General features: G+C 40.3%; 1 pseudogene; it reads left to right on the forward strand.

The window, feature by feature from the left end:
* Positions 1-11346, forward strand: part of LOC130457233 (heat shock 70 kDa protein-like) — a 66943-nt pseudogene extending 55597 nt beyond the window's left edge.
* The last annotated feature ends 4235 nt before the right edge of the window (positions 11347-15581 follow it).

Genomic DNA, 15581 nt, shown 5'->3' on the forward strand with positions numbered 1-15581 from the left:
CTTCAGATTAGCTCCACCAGGTTTAGGTCTAGGTGGTGATGTCAATCTCTCAAGAATTGTCCTGATTCCACAAAGGCATTGTAAATAATTTTGACTTATGGACAAGAAACTGAATATCTGAGGGGCATGGGTGTTTTCTTCACTACAGTTAATTAAAGGTAGAAGATTCAGAAGAGATAGCAGATATGAAAAGTGAGCAGCTGGTTAACATAATGTCTTAGAATGGGATTTGGATTTATGAACCAGGGCTTAAAATAACAGAATGATGAACTCTTGGCCAGAGATAGAGCATGTTGAAAGTGGGTAATAATATATTTGCCTTAAGTTTTGTAAATATGATTTAAAATTTTGTTCAATTGAAGATGGAGATGTGAGGAAATGGGGAAAGCTGTCCTCATATATCTATTGAGATATAGAGACTAAGCAGGTACAATTTAAGAGGAAGAAAGAAGACCAGGAGAGAGGACCAGTAATTCACAGGAGATAATAGCCAAGAAGAGAACCAGAAATAAAATCTATGGCCTCATATGTCAATACACAAATGCACAAGGCATGGTTAACAAACAAGGTAATAAAAAAATGGCACAAGAAGGAAAATGCAGCATAAATGGATTCTCTGGGATTTGGCACAATGGAGGTCATAACTGAGATATGACTAGGGAATGAGAGACTTTGATGAAAAGCAACATAATAAGTTAAAAGAACGATGAAGCAGCACTGTATATTATTATTGCTATTATTACTGTTGTTGTCATTATTATTATTATTTTGAACAGGACCTATGATTTCATTGGAATGGTTAATTCCCCAAAAGGGAGACACTTCTACCATTGTAGATGAAGTTATATGGCAGTTTGTAGTGGTAGAGAATCTCCTGGGGCACAGAATGGCTAAGTGACTGGTCTGGTGCACCAAGGGGTTAAATGACTTGCCAAGATCACATAGCCAGAATGTATCAGAGGTAGAATTTGATCTCTTCGCCCCACTGCTTCTCTAGCATTGTATATTTAAGAAGACCTTCATTTAAGGAAATCCCAGAAGTGGAGAAGGGCAGCAAAGTGCAGAATTGATGGGTGAAGATCAATGAAAAAAAAAAAAACAAATTGATACGAACATGGGAGAATTCTGTAGACCTGCTGGACAAAAGAAGAAAATAACCAAGGAGCATGGGAAAGGGATCACAAGCCTGCTGCCGAGGGCTGATTATAGCTGGGATACAAGACATTTCAAATATTCAGATGTGCACTGGAGCTCTCTCCTGCTGCCAAAAGTTGAACACCACATACATTTGTGACCTGCCCTAATGATCAATTCATTCTTCAAGACAAGAAGAAGGGAAGAAAGGGAATAGCATTCTGGACTTGATTTGCCAATAAGGAGGAGCAGGTTGCTGAGGAGGAACTAGTTAATTAACTTTCCAGTTACATATAGAAACAATTTTTGGCAATTGTTTTCAGGCATTTTAGCATTCAGATTTTCTCTCTCCCTCCTTGAAGTGGTAAGAAGTCTGATAAAAGTTATACCAGTGTTTCCATATTGTTCATGCCATGAGAGAAGACATACATACAACAAAAAACTCAAAAGGAAATAAAGTGGAAGATAATGCTCTGTTCTGCAATCAGACTCCAACAGGTCTTTCTTTGGCTGTGGATAGCATTTTTCATCATGGATCCCTTGTGGATATCCTAAGACCTTGCTTTGCTGATAACAGTTTAGTCCTTCACAGTTGACTGTCATGCACTATTTCTGGTAACTAGTAGGTGTCTTTAAAAAAAAAACAAAAACAAAAACCCTTACTTTCTGTCTTAGAGTCAATACTAGGTATTGGTTCTAAGGCAGAAAAGTAGTAAGGACTAAGCAATGGAGGTTAAGTGACTTGCCCCAGGTCACACAGCTAGGCAGTGTTGGGGGTCAGGTTTGAACTGAGGCTCTCCTGTTGCCAGGCCTGCCTCTCGGTCCACTGTACCACCTAGCTGCCCCTGATTAGTATGAGTCTCCAGGAGAAAAGATCAAGAATTCATGATGGAGAAAGAATAAAAAACTGGAGCCAGTCTGATAATGTCCTCTAGATTTTGAGAGAAGAGATTTCAAAAATTCCTGAAAAAGAACAATAGATCAAAAATAATTTGGCCCCAGACTTAGATCTAAGAGTTAATCCAAGTCTCTCATTTTACAGATGAGAAAACTAAGTCCCAGAGGGATTAGGTGACTTTGGTGACTATAGTCACACTAAGTAGTAAGTGGCAGGGTTAGAATTCAAGAACCTAATTCTGCTGATTACAGAATCAGCACATTTTTCTACAACACTGAACTTCCTCCATAGGTTAGAGAAGATTTTTGTGGTCTAAAATTTTACATAGGAAGTCCATCCAGGAGGACAGGAACTTCTGAGAAATGAAAGTCTGACAAAAACAAATGCAAACAATTTCAGTGGGTAAGAATGGGAGTGAGGTTGCAGGCATCTAAAGAAAAATGTGTGGATGCATAGGGAAACCAAGGACTAACTTTTATTTTTGAAAAAACACATAAAGAAGATACAAGCAGGAACAAATAATTAAGGATAGGCAGAAAAGTCTTGCAGTTCTGTAAGAATAATGTTAAGCATATAAAGAATCAGAACAAGTTGAAGCGGTACATGAATGGTAACATTAACCCAAAAAAGGTCCTTTTTTATGTATGTTGCAGACAGGAAGACTAAAGAAGGGTTAAGATCAGTTCTTAGAGTGGGTGGGAAAAAGGAAAGAAGGCAGAACTACTCAATTTGTGTTTTGCTTCTGTTTTCTTTTTCAAAAAGAATGAACTTCCAGCTGGCAAATATAGAACAAAAATGATTTGAACAGGGAATTGAAACCTCAGCTGCCCTCAAGAAATTCAAGGCACCAGGGCCAAACAACCTCATAGAGTACTGAAAGAACTGGCAGATGTGAGTGCTGAGCCCCTATATATGATCCCTGAATGACCACAGAAAATTGGAGTGGTGCCACAGAACTATAGAGAGGCAAATGTTGCTTGAAAAGTAAAAAAAAAAATGATAGAGGGGAGGATTTTCAAATTATTGGCCACTGAGTTTGACTTTAATTCTTGAGAGGATTCTAGGATGTTATACTGAAGCCCTCCACAAAAGTCCAATTATAATGCCTTACTAATTGTAGTTGTTTTTTTTAACCCATACCTTTTATCTTATTATTCCTTGGCCATAGGAGTCATGAAACAAAGAACAATACAAAATGGCCCTAGGTCCTCTATGATCCCCTTCCGTGTTTGCAGTGATTGTGGGAGAGCTGCAAAAGAGGTGTGTGTGTGTGTGTGTGTGTGTGTGTGTGTGTGTGTGTGTAAATGATGTTAAGGATGACAATGTTTAAACCACCTATAAATGAATAATTACTGGTGCTCTAAAAGTGAGATTCTTATCCAATGACCGATGAGTCAACATAGTACCAGAGGAAATGAATCATATCTATATTGGCATTCTCATTATAAATGAAACCAGAAAATATAAGGAAGTTGCAGCTAAATATAAGCTCACTTTGGAGAAGCAAATAAAGGAGTTGGCCAAACTGGTTTTTAAATGCCTGCAAAGGTAATAAAGAACCTCATTCCATGGTACACTTGGTCATCTTGCACTGCAGAGTTCCCAATTGACAAGACTAAGACATTACAGCCCTTCTGCTCCCATCCCTTGCAGATAGTAAAGAGGTGAGTGAAGGAAGTCTGAGAAGAACTCAAGGAGAGAATTAGTCAGGTCTAGTCGATAAGTATTTCAGTGTCTACTATGTGTCAGGCACTGTGCTAAGCCCTAGAGATACAGAGAAAGGCAAAAACAGTCCTTGACCTCGATTGCATTCTAATGACAGAGAGAACATGAAAATAGCCATACATGCAATATCTCTACCTCTATTTATCAGTCCAGTTGGAGGTAATCTCAGAGGGAAGACACAAACAGCAGAAGGGAGGAATGAGGGAGAACCTGGAAAGGTTTCTTGAAGAAGATGGAATTAAGAGTTCAGATTTGAAGGAAGTGAGAGAAGCAAGGCGATAGAGACAAGGAGGGAGAGTGTCCAGGCATGGGCAAATGCTTAGTTAGGAGATGGAATGTCTTGTTCAAGCAGCAGTGAAGCCAGTGCTGCTGAATTGCAGAGGACACAGAGGGGCATGAAATGTGTAATGGGGGGGGGGACTTGAAAGATGATGGGACTAGAAAAGCAGGTGCTTTGGGGGATTGAGATCTGGGTAGCACTTCCTTTTTCCTCCACTAAGCTGGGCAGCTATAATGGAGTCAGTCAGTCCTGACCAGAGAGTAAGTCTACCCCTCACACCCTTCTTCTTTTGATGAATTTGAAAATCCTCCCTCCTATTACATAGACTTAGAGACAGTTCTGTTGTAATTTAAATGATCTAATTTACTTTCTTGAAAGGAAGGAAGAGAGGGTAGAGGGAAAACAGGGAGACCCCTGCTATTTCCTATGGCCACTTTAGATGGTGGGATCAAAAAAACTATCTTCAAGGAATATAGCTTTGAGTTCTCCTAAGGGAAATTGTAATCCAAGGTGGTCTTCAGTTTAGGGCAAGAAACTTTCATTCAGCTCAGCCAGGCAAAAAAGGGTTTGAGAAGAGTATCTCTCTCATCCAGCTCTTTCTCAGAGTCTTAGATAAGAAGACTGACCAGAAAAATCTCTCCCTGGCCAACAGTTTTTCTTTTGAATCTTCATGGAACTCTCTCATCCCCCTCAAGTCTTGACTGTTCCATTTGCCCCTCCAGACACATTTTCTTCAACTCGCAGCTCTCCCTTGTTTTGGGCAAATTCCTTGTTCGCAAATGGAAGAAGACTTGAAAGAGGCAGAAAGGGGCCAAGTTGTGAAGAGCTTTAAAAGTCAGACAGACGATTTTATATTTGATCTTGGAGGCAATAGACAGCCACTAGACACCTTTCCATCTGCTCTGCTTATAGTCTACATCATGGAATCATAGCTAAAAAACTAGAAGGGACCTGAGAGGTTCTGATTTTATGGATAAGGAAACTGAGGTCTCCTCAGAGACTTGATCACATTTGCACAATAGCATGTCCAGAGGCAAGATTGGAACCAGGTCTTTGGACCATAGTGTCAGTGCTCCTTTCTTTGGACAGTTTACTGCCCAAGCTGTTCCAATGGAGGTACTTGTACTTCTGTAAATTCAGAGTGCAAATGGGCCTCCTGCAAGGAAAGTTTCTGCTCCTACTGTTCTGCTGGGGGCCCTCAGGACATCATAGAGCCAGACTGCAAAGGCTCCAGGGCTTAGAAATGCAGCTGTTGCCTGTGGTGGCATCACTCTCTTCTTGTCATAAATAGAACTGTTTGTACCATAACTGCTTTTCCTGGAGTCAAGAGCTACGTGTATTTTCTTCCATAAAATGTGGTCATACATTTTCAGATGAAAATAAACTCAGTGAACAAAGTAAAAAAAGGGGGGAAAAACTCGATAAGAATATCTAAATTCTTTGTTTGTTTGCTTCACACCATCTTTATTTCCAAATATATCCCTCCAACTTTTCCTCAGAAAACCATCCCTTGTAAAAAAGAATAATCAAAAAGGGAAGGAGAGGGAGGAAGCAGTTCCTCAAAACTAACCAATACATTAGCTGAGTTGGAAAGTATAAGAAATGTTCCATACCCAGAGTCCTCCTCCCCACTTCTGGAAAAAAAGGGAGTTAGAAGGTTAGTTAGAGGTATAAATCTCTCTTATGGGGTGAAGCTTTATCATCATACTATTGCAATATCCAAGTTGTTTTTGGGGGGTGGGGATTTGCTGTAATCATTGTATATATTATTTTCTTGGTTTTGACTTCCCTTTTAAAAATTATATTTTTATTCCTTTTTTCAACTATCAAGTATTTATCTTATTTATCTTCTCTCTCCCTCTCTCCTTTCTTCCCTCCTTCCTGCTCTCTCTCTCTCTCTCTCTCTCTCTCTCTCTCTCTCTCTCTCTCTCTCTCTCTCTCTCTCTCTCTCTCTCTCTCTTTCTCTCTCTCTCTCTCTTTCCTCCCTACAGACAAAAAGACATGAGAAAAAAAGTCTATAGTCAATTCTGAATGTTAAATCCCTTGCCCCTTAACATTCTTCATCATGGCTATTCTGAAATCATGAGGACTTCAGGCTCAATCAACATACACTTCAATGCTCAGAGATTTCAGGACAAAGGTAGGTATAGACATGGATGGAAAAAATAATTTATTGAAAAATGTGACTCAGGATTAAGAAACCACAAAAGCCAAAATCTTGTAGACCACACAGAAGTCTCATGACTATATGTGTCAATTTCCTTATCTGTAAGATGAGAGCAATGAACTAGATAACCCTCCTAAAGTCCCTTCCAACTCTAAATCTATAAACCAAAGATCCCATGATCATGAATGTTTTCTTCAAGAAGAGAGTTAGAAAGCACAGGACATGGCGAACATTGAATAGTAAAAGCAAAACTTGACATGGTCTATTAGTGACCCATGTGGGAGTCATTTCTGAATCACCTGTCTGTGTACAGTATAGATTTCTTAGAGCAATTCAGACATTTCTTAGCTGTGGGACCATGGGCGAGTAAGTCACTTAGCTCCAATTGCCTTGTACTTCTGCCTTAGAACCAATACTTGTTTTTGAGGCTAAGATAGAAAGTAAGGGGTTAAAAAAAAAGAGAAATTGTTAGTAAATATGGAGAGAGCAGTTTCAGTGGATTGGCAAGGTGAGAAAATGGATTATCAGGAGTTAAGAAGAGAGTGAGAAGAGAAAAAGCGGAGGCACCTACTATTAAACAGCCCTTTTTGAGGAGTTCAGCTACTAAGGACAGAAGATATCTATGATGATAGCAAGGATAGAAGGATCAAGTGAGGGTTTTTCCAGACAGGGGAGTCATGGTCATGTTTGTAGGCACTGGGGAATGTGCCAGCAAGGAGAGAAAGATTGAGAATAAGTGGAAGAGAGGAAAATGACAGGGGGATAATCTGTTGTGGGAGGCAGGATATAAGGGGATCATTTGAACAAGTAGAGGGGTTGACTTTGGTAAAGAGTGAAGCAATTTTATCATGTGAGACTGGGGTAAAGAAGAAATAATGGCAGAAGGTATCTAAGTGACAGTAGATAAGGAAGAAAAGATATGGGGGAGCTCAAGGTGAATGGTCTCAATTTTATAATATGAAATATGAGGCAATGTTCTCAGCTAAGAGAGTGGGTGTGGGGTAGCCATGAAAGTTTGAGGAGGGATGAAAAGATCTGGAAGAGCCCTTGGGAAGAGTAGGGTAGGGAATTGATAAGGAATAGTAAGATTGCCTTGCAGCAGTGAGGGCCCAGTTGGAGTTATATGACATAAATTTGTAGTGGACCCAGGCAGAATGGTTGCCAAAGGTTGGCTTGCTCCTCTTTACACAGGAGGTTCTCTGCATCTCAAAAGGAAAATTGGGCTGGCAGCAGGAGGTGGAAGTTGCTTTCTATTTGTTGCAGTCAATTTGTTGCTTTGGAACAATTAGAAAATTCCAAGTCCAACCCCTTGCCCTTTTCCCTTAGGGGACACACTGGACCCAGAAGTAGATAGAATGGTGCAAGGTACTTCCTGGGCTTCAATCTGTATGCCTGCCAGTCAGCTAGCATTTATTAAGGGTCTAATATGTGGCAGGCATTGGATTAAGCCCCAGAGATAGAAAGAAAGGCAAAAATCAGTCCCTACTTTCAAGAAGTTCACAATATATTGGGAGAGACAACATACAAGTCAGGTTTTACAAACAAGCCACGTGGTCATCTCAGAGGGAAGACACCAAGATTAAGGAGGCCTGGGTAAAGCTTCTTGCAGAAAGTTGGACTTTAGGTAAGACTTGAAGGAAGCCAGAGAAGCTAGGAAGAGGAATGGAAGAGAAAGATCATTCTAGGCAGGGAGGGCAGCTAGTGAAAGTATCCAGAGTTAGGAGATGAAGTGTCTTGTTCAAGGAACAGCAAGGAAGACAATGGCACTGGATCACGAAGTATATGGAAGGGAGAAAGGTGAAAGAAGATTGCAAATGTAGGAGAGTCAGGTTAGAAAGGTCTTTGAAAGCCAAATAGAGGATTTTTAGATATGATCTTGAAGGTAATAGGGGTTCGTGCTTCAAGAAGCATGAGAGAAGGAGCACATCATCCTAGAGAAGATGCCAGGAATGCGCTGTTGTCAGGAAAAAGCCAGGTTTTCATTAGTTCAATAAGGTGGAAAGAGTGTGAAGGGAAGAGATCCACAGTGAGTTTATAAATAACGGAACATGGTTTTGAGGTGGGAAGCAGAGGAGGATGCAGACAGGGATCTTGGGCAAGTTCCTTAATCTCTGTGCCTTAGTTTCCTTACTGGAAGAGAGAAAGAGATAGAGACAGAGACACACAGAGTCAGAGACAGCAAAGGAGGGAGATAAAAGGGGGAAGAGAGAGAAGGGAGAGATGCCCATACAGTGCCAAAATATTTCCAGAAGGGGGTGACAGGTATGGTGAATGAAGGACATGCATCAAGGATTCATCCTTATCATCCTATTCTTTTACATACATTTAAAAGCTGTTTCTTTAAACTAGAGAATATATAATAGAGACCTAAATATTTGATATGTGGATTAAGATGAAATTTGTTTGTCCTGACTGTAGAAGGCAGAATTAGGAGGGGAGGGAAGGGAGGGAATAAGCATTTAGTAAACCCCTACAATGTGCCAGATACTGTGTTCAGTACTTAAAGTATTTCGTTAGATCTTCACAATAACCCTGGGAGGTAGCTGCTGTTATTATTATCCCCATATATGGTTGAGAAAATTATAACAGAGGAAGAAAGGTTGTGACTTGTCCACACAAGGATTGCAGTCAGTAGGTGTCTGAGGCTGGATTTGAACTGAGAACTTTTGACTTTGTCTAGTGCTTTATAGCTAGTTGTGGGGCTGTGCTATAGAGTCTGCTCTAGGCTTCCTAGTAATAAGGAATAACCAGAAGTGGAGTGGGCTATCTCAGGGGGCAGAAAGAAGGTTTCTCTTTATTGTAGTTCTCCATGAAGTCTGGGTTTTGACTTTTTTTTAGAGTTCACAGTCTCAGAATTCAAAGTTGGAAGAAATTTAAGTATCTATCTAGTCCTTTGAGTCCACTTTCCTCAGGAATCAAAATCAGACTCACTAAAGACTGTTCTTTCTTATTTTGAAAATCAGGACAGAATTTGCTCCCTTTCAGTCGAGGGGGCACAATGGATAGAGTACTGGAGGTGGGAAAGACTCATCTTCCTGAGGTCCGATCTGACCTCAGGCACTAGCTGTGTGACCTTAGGAAAGTCACTTAACCCTGTTTGCCTCAGTTTCTTCAACTGTAAAATGAGCTGGAAAATGGCAAACCATTCCAATATCTTTGCCAAGATGCCCAAATGGGGTCCTGAAGAGTCAGACATGAATGAAACAATTCAGAACTACCTCTCCTGCTCTCCATGATTTTCTTTTTTAAAATTAGTCCCTTTTTCTTTACTTTCCTTTTTAATTTGAATACCTTTTGTTTTTACATGACCTTGATTTCTGAATTTATCCTTCCCCTACCCAGGGAGCCATCCCTTGTAACAAAATCTAAAAGAGAAATAGGATAAAAAGTAGTTCAGCAAACCACTGACCACATTAATTATCTCACAGTATATTAAATATTCCACATCTGAACCACCACCCTCCCTATCCCCAACTTCCCCCAGAAAATAGAGGGGAAGAAGGCACATTTTCTCAACTCTCTTCCAGGGCCAAGCTTGGTCATTATAATTGCTTAGAATTCATTTTCCTCTTCTTGTTCTTTTTTCATTTATATTATTACCATCATTTTTTCTTCATGATCTTTCAAATATTCCTGATGGTGCCTCCACAATTTTATCTGCCAGTTCTTTTAAAATCTATGGCTGAAGTTCATTTGGACTAGATAGCTTGAATTCATCAAAGACAGGTGCTCATTTATTATTTCCTTATATTGGAATTCCCTATTTGCCATTTTTGTTCTGTCCTTACCACTCTCAAATTCATTCTCCTTGGCAAGGAAAATACAAAGTAAAAAAAAAAAAAGCAGCTCTGATTCCTGTATGTAGTTAGTTATCATTGCCTCATCCACCTCAAGCATGGGTCCCCTCCCTCATTTGATCTTCTTTCCCCAAAATAGTTTTTAGCCCCCTTGTTGTTGGCCTTGATTTTCCTTTTCAGCCTCAACTCTTTCCCAGATTTAGTTCTCCTGACATGATTGTCTCCCCCCCCCCCCATTTTTAGCGAGTTCAATGCTTTATTGTGATTATTTGTTCTATAGCTAGTGTAAAGACTGACATAAGTGATGACTTTCATCCATATTTGTGGCTTTTTCTTTTGGACATGTTGGAACCTTGACCTGCTGAAAACAAAAGGGATAAATACTAATTAAATGAGTCATTTTAAGAAGAGGGTTTTGAAACTTTTCTGAATTATCAGTACAGCCCTACCCAAACATCAAGCAGGTTTAGTGACCCCTTTCTGCAATGTTGATGGAGGTAGACATGATTCTTTTTTTTTTTAAACCCTTACCTTCCATCTTGGAGTCAATACTGTGGATTGGCTCCAAGGCAGAAGAGTGGTAAGGGACAGGCAATGGGGATCAAGTGACTTGCCCAGGGTCACACAGCTGGGAAGTGTCTGAGGCCAGATTTGAACCTAGGACCTCCCATCTCTAGGCCTGGCTCTCAATCCACTGAGCTACCCAGACATGATTCTTGATTGATTAAGAGACCCAGTTTGGGAAGAGATTCTATGATCTCTTCCAGAGAATCTTGGAGTAGGTGGAGAAGATCCTTTGGGACACCATGGTGGACAAGGGCTAGATCCACAAAATTGTGCTGGTATGGAGTTCCACCTGCATCCAGAAGGTGTAGAAACTCCTTTGGGACTTGTTCCATGACAATGAGCTCAACAAGAGCATCCGCTTTGACAAAGCTATGATCTGTAGGGCAGTGGTGCAGGTGGCTTCACTGATGGGGGACAAGTGGAAGAAGGTGCAGGATCTACTGCTGCTGAATGTGGCTTCCCTCTCCCTGGGCCTGGAGATAGTAGACAGGGTGGCAATGACCCTAATCAAGTCCAACTCCACCATCCCCACCAAGCAGACACAGACTTTCAACTCATACTTGGCCTGATCCAGGTGTATGAGGGGGAGTCAGTCATGACTCAAGACAACAACTTACAGGGACACTTTGAGCTGGGAGGCATCTCCCCTGAGCCACAAGGGGTTCTCCAGGATGAGGTGACCTTTGGCATTGAGAAACCAGTAGCATCACCATCACCAATGACAAGGGTCAGCTCAGCAAAGAAGAGGTGGAGAAGATGGTGTGGGCTGAAGCTCTAACAGAGAAGGTAATTGCCAAAACATGGCTAATATGGAAATGTGTTTTGCATGACTTCACATGTATAAACAATATATTGCTTGCCCTTTCAAGGGTTGGTGAAGGAATTGGGTTGGGGGGGGGGAGAGAATTTGGAACTCAACATTTTCAAAACCAAATGCCGAAATATTTTACATAGAATTGGCTCCAGACACCATGCTTACAGAATAATGCGTGCTTTTGTGCTCATCTTCTATTACTTACCTATGTTTCTATCAACAGGGCAGAGGAGGTACAGGGAGAGGGGGAGAGTATTTCCCACAATGGACCTTAGCTTTGAACTCACAAGAAATGGATTAATTCCTGGCTTTGTCCTGACCCCTAAAGAAGGGGTGAAGACATGCTTTTCTTGAATTCCATGACTCATTGCTTGCCTCCCCCCAACCCCCTAGTTCTGGAGAAGAGTTCTTAAACAAACTTTAGGCATGACTCATGTCTAGAGACTCCTATAAATGGGATTAATAGGGTCCTTTCTAGAAAATTTTCTCAAAGTACAAAGTAAATATCATTTATAGAAAGGTGATTTATTCCCTTCACCTCAAAAGAATTGATTAAAACCCAGAAGACTCATAAGCTCACCTGCCCTAGTAAGACTTTAGAGATGTGTAGGTGGTATGGTGGGCATCAAGATGACACAGTGCATAGAATTCCGGGCCTGGAGTCAGGAAAACTCATCTTCTTGGGTTCAAATTTGACCTCAGATACTTCTTAGCTATGTGAGCCTGGGCAAGCCACTTAACTCCATCTGCCTCAGTTTCCTCATCTATAAAATGAGACAGAGAAGGAAATGGCAAACCACTCTAGTATCTCTACCAAGAAAACCCCAAATGGGATCACAAAGAGTCAGGTACCATCGAAATGACTGAACAATAACAATAACTAAAGTGGTACAGTGGATAAAATGCTAGGCCTGGAGTCAAGAGGATTTAATTCAAATCCAGACTCAACCACTTTCTAGCTGTGTGACTCTGAGAAAGACACTTAACCTCTGTTTGCTTTGATTTCCTCATCTATAAAATGAGGACAATCATTGTACATACTTCATAAGGTCATTGTAAGCCTCAAATGAGATAATTGTTTTTGTTGTTTTATTTAGGATTTGAACCCATGCCTGCTGACTTGATAAAATGAAATAATATTTGTAAAGCACTTAACACAGTGCCTGGCACATAGTAGGTGCTTACTAAATACTTGTTTATCCTTTCTTTCACCTTCTCTCCTTCCTTCCTTCCTCACTCCCTTCCTCCCTCCTTCCTTCCTTCCATCCTTCCTTCCTGGGTCAGGCTAGGCTATGGCTGACTTTGAATGTCCAACAAAAGTTTTTGTATCTGATCCTGGAGGCAATAGGGAGTCACTAGAGTTTATTAAGATGGATTTGATATGGTTTAACTTGTACTTTAGGAAAAGTACTTTCCTTTGGTGACTGAATGAAAGGTAGAATGGAGTGGAGAAAAGCTTGAAGCAGGTAGACTGGACTAGCAGTGACCCTAGGGTAAGGTGATGAAGGCTTTTTGTTCAGGTCTTCTTCACCTCTAGGCCAGGGTGTAACAAAAGGCTCCTATCAGTCTCTCTGCTTAAGGCTCCATAGTGTAATAGAAAGAACATTGAATCTGGGGTCACAGGATCTGAGTTTGAATTGTGTGCCACTTACCTTGGGCAAGCCCTTATCCTCTCCAGACCTCTGTTTCTTTTTCTATATATGGAAGGGTTTGGATTGGACAACTACTAACATCCCTTCTTGCTTTGGGATTCTTGATTCTAGTCTCTTCTCCTCTCTAGTCTGTCCTCCATATGAACCCCAAAATAATCTTTCTAAAGTATGGGTCTGGCTATATCAATCCTCTGCTCAGGAAGTTTTGAGAACTCTCTACTGTATTTAGGATAAAACACAAATTCTTCATCCTATCATTTAAAAATCTTCACAATCTAATTCCAGCCTGCCTTTGCAGATTTATTTACTCTGTCAGGCACTCTGTGTTCCAAACCACCTGACCTACTTGCTCCTTCCTGAACTTGGCATTCCATTCCCTACCTTCTTTTCTTTGAACAGGCTGTTCTCCACATCTGAAATGTTCTCCCTTCTCAGCCCCACCTCTTAGAGTCCTTTGCTCCCTTGAAGGCTTGGCACAATCATCTCTATGTGAAGCCTTTCCTGATCTCTTTGGTTTGTTCTCTTTCCCTCCTTAAACTACCTTACTTATCTGTTTACATGCTATTTCCTTTGGTGCAATGTAAATTTGTTGAAAACCAATTTCATTTTTGTCTTTATATATCCAACACCTAGCTCCAGATATTACAAGTAGTGGGTGCTTAATTTATGTTTATTTAATTGAGTTAGATTGGGTGTCATTTGTATTCCTAATTTCAGTTCTCAAAAATAAGCAATTTGAAATTATATTTAATTATGAATAAACTATGACAGCTATGTGGTACAATGGATAGTGTACTGGGCCTAGAGTCAGGAAGCCTCATCTTCCTGAGTTCAAATCTAATCTCAGATACTGACTAGTTGTGTGGCCCTAGGCAAGCCGCTGCAGTCTGCCTCAGTTTCCTCATCTGTCTATTAAGTGACCTGGAGAAGGAAATGACAAACAACTTCAGTATCTTTGCCAAGAAAACCCTAAATGGGTCACAAAGACTTGAACATGACTGAAAAACAGCTAAACAACAATAACAAAGTCCAGAGAACTACCAGAAGAAAAAAAAGACAAAAGATTCATAGAATAAGCATGAAGAATGTTTCAATGGCCTGCAGAGAATGTCTACGCTTATACTTTGTCAGTACCAAGTACTGGCAGAATACCTCCATATAAACAAAGAACAAAATAGTCTCCATTCTAGATGAAAATATGAAAGGTCAAGAGGGATGCTCTTGTGTCCTCCAGGTAAGTGTTCTTGAGGAAGAACTTGAAAGGATAAGGAGAAGAAAAATCATGTAAAGAGAGAGGGGGACCCCTACTTCCCCTCTGGATAAGAAATCCCTGGGCTTCTGGCTGGCCTTTTGGACAGGTCTGGGGTGGAAGAAGTCATTTTAGTTTCTCATTGGATTTCTTAACTATTTCTTGGTCTGGAATAAATTAAAAATAAATTATACCCCAGGGTAGAATAATGTAGTGTAGGAAAAAAAAAACATAAGGAAAGGAATGAGGAACCACGAATGTTGGGCAGTACACACACACACACACACACACACACACACACACACACACACATACGATCAACTAAGAAAAAAGCTATTTCTTGTGTTCCTGGGAAGGATGGTGTGGTTCTATTGTACCATCATTGAAGGGATCCTCTCATCATGGGCAAAGAAAGAAGAGAAGAGTTGTGGTTTGCTGATTCCCTGCTGAGGGCTATCTAGGTAGCTATTTAATGACCTGAAAAAGCCCAGACATCTTCCTGGGATATGTTTTCAGTAGATGATAGAAAGCATCCTGAGAACTGTCAAATCTAATGGTTGTTATGCCTTAATTCTAGAGTTTTGTTTCAGAGAAAATGATTCCACTAACCTGAACAGAGAAAGCATTGCTAAGGATTATGCAGTCTTGGGCAAAAAAGTAAAGACCTTGAGTGAACAAATAGCATTTTTATTGCTATTGCCAAGCAAAGAGAGGGGAAATCAAAAGAGAAACTGAAATTGAGATAAACTCAGCTGGCTAGACAAGATGGAGTCTGTTAATAGGATTTGTATTTCTGGACCATGATTTAAAATAAAGAAATTATGAGCTCTTGTGTCTGTGGGTGGGCAAGGGATGGAGTGTACCTAACAAGGGCATATTTATCCCTGCAAAAAAGGGTATACTTGCCCAGTAAAAACATATTTGACTAAAGTTTTGTGAGCCTAATGAAGAGGTCCCTAAGTGAAAAAGAGAGAGGAAGGGAGAAAACTGACCACAAGTATGGTATCATAAAGAGTAAAAGAAACAGAAGGTAGTCATATAGGAGGAAGAATAACAGAAGAGAGGGACAGTAATTCACGGGAAACAGTATCCAAAAAGAAAATCAGAAATAAATCCCAAAAGCACAGTTTGGATGTCTATATAAACAAATGCACAAAGTGTGAGTAATAAACAAAATGATCTAACAATGATAATATAAAGCAGAAAATTTGACCTCATAGATATTAGACTTTGTAGGATGGGGACCCATGACTGGAACTTTTCTCTGAAAATTATTCAAAAGGAACAGAATAGATAAA

The sequence above is a fragment of the Monodelphis domestica genome, chromosome 1 (genome assembly GCF_027887165.1).
Source record: "Monodelphis domestica isolate mMonDom1 chromosome 1, mMonDom1.pri, whole genome shotgun sequence".
NCBI classification, from domain to species: domain Eukaryota; kingdom Metazoa; phylum Chordata; class Mammalia; order Didelphimorphia; family Didelphidae; genus Monodelphis; species Monodelphis domestica.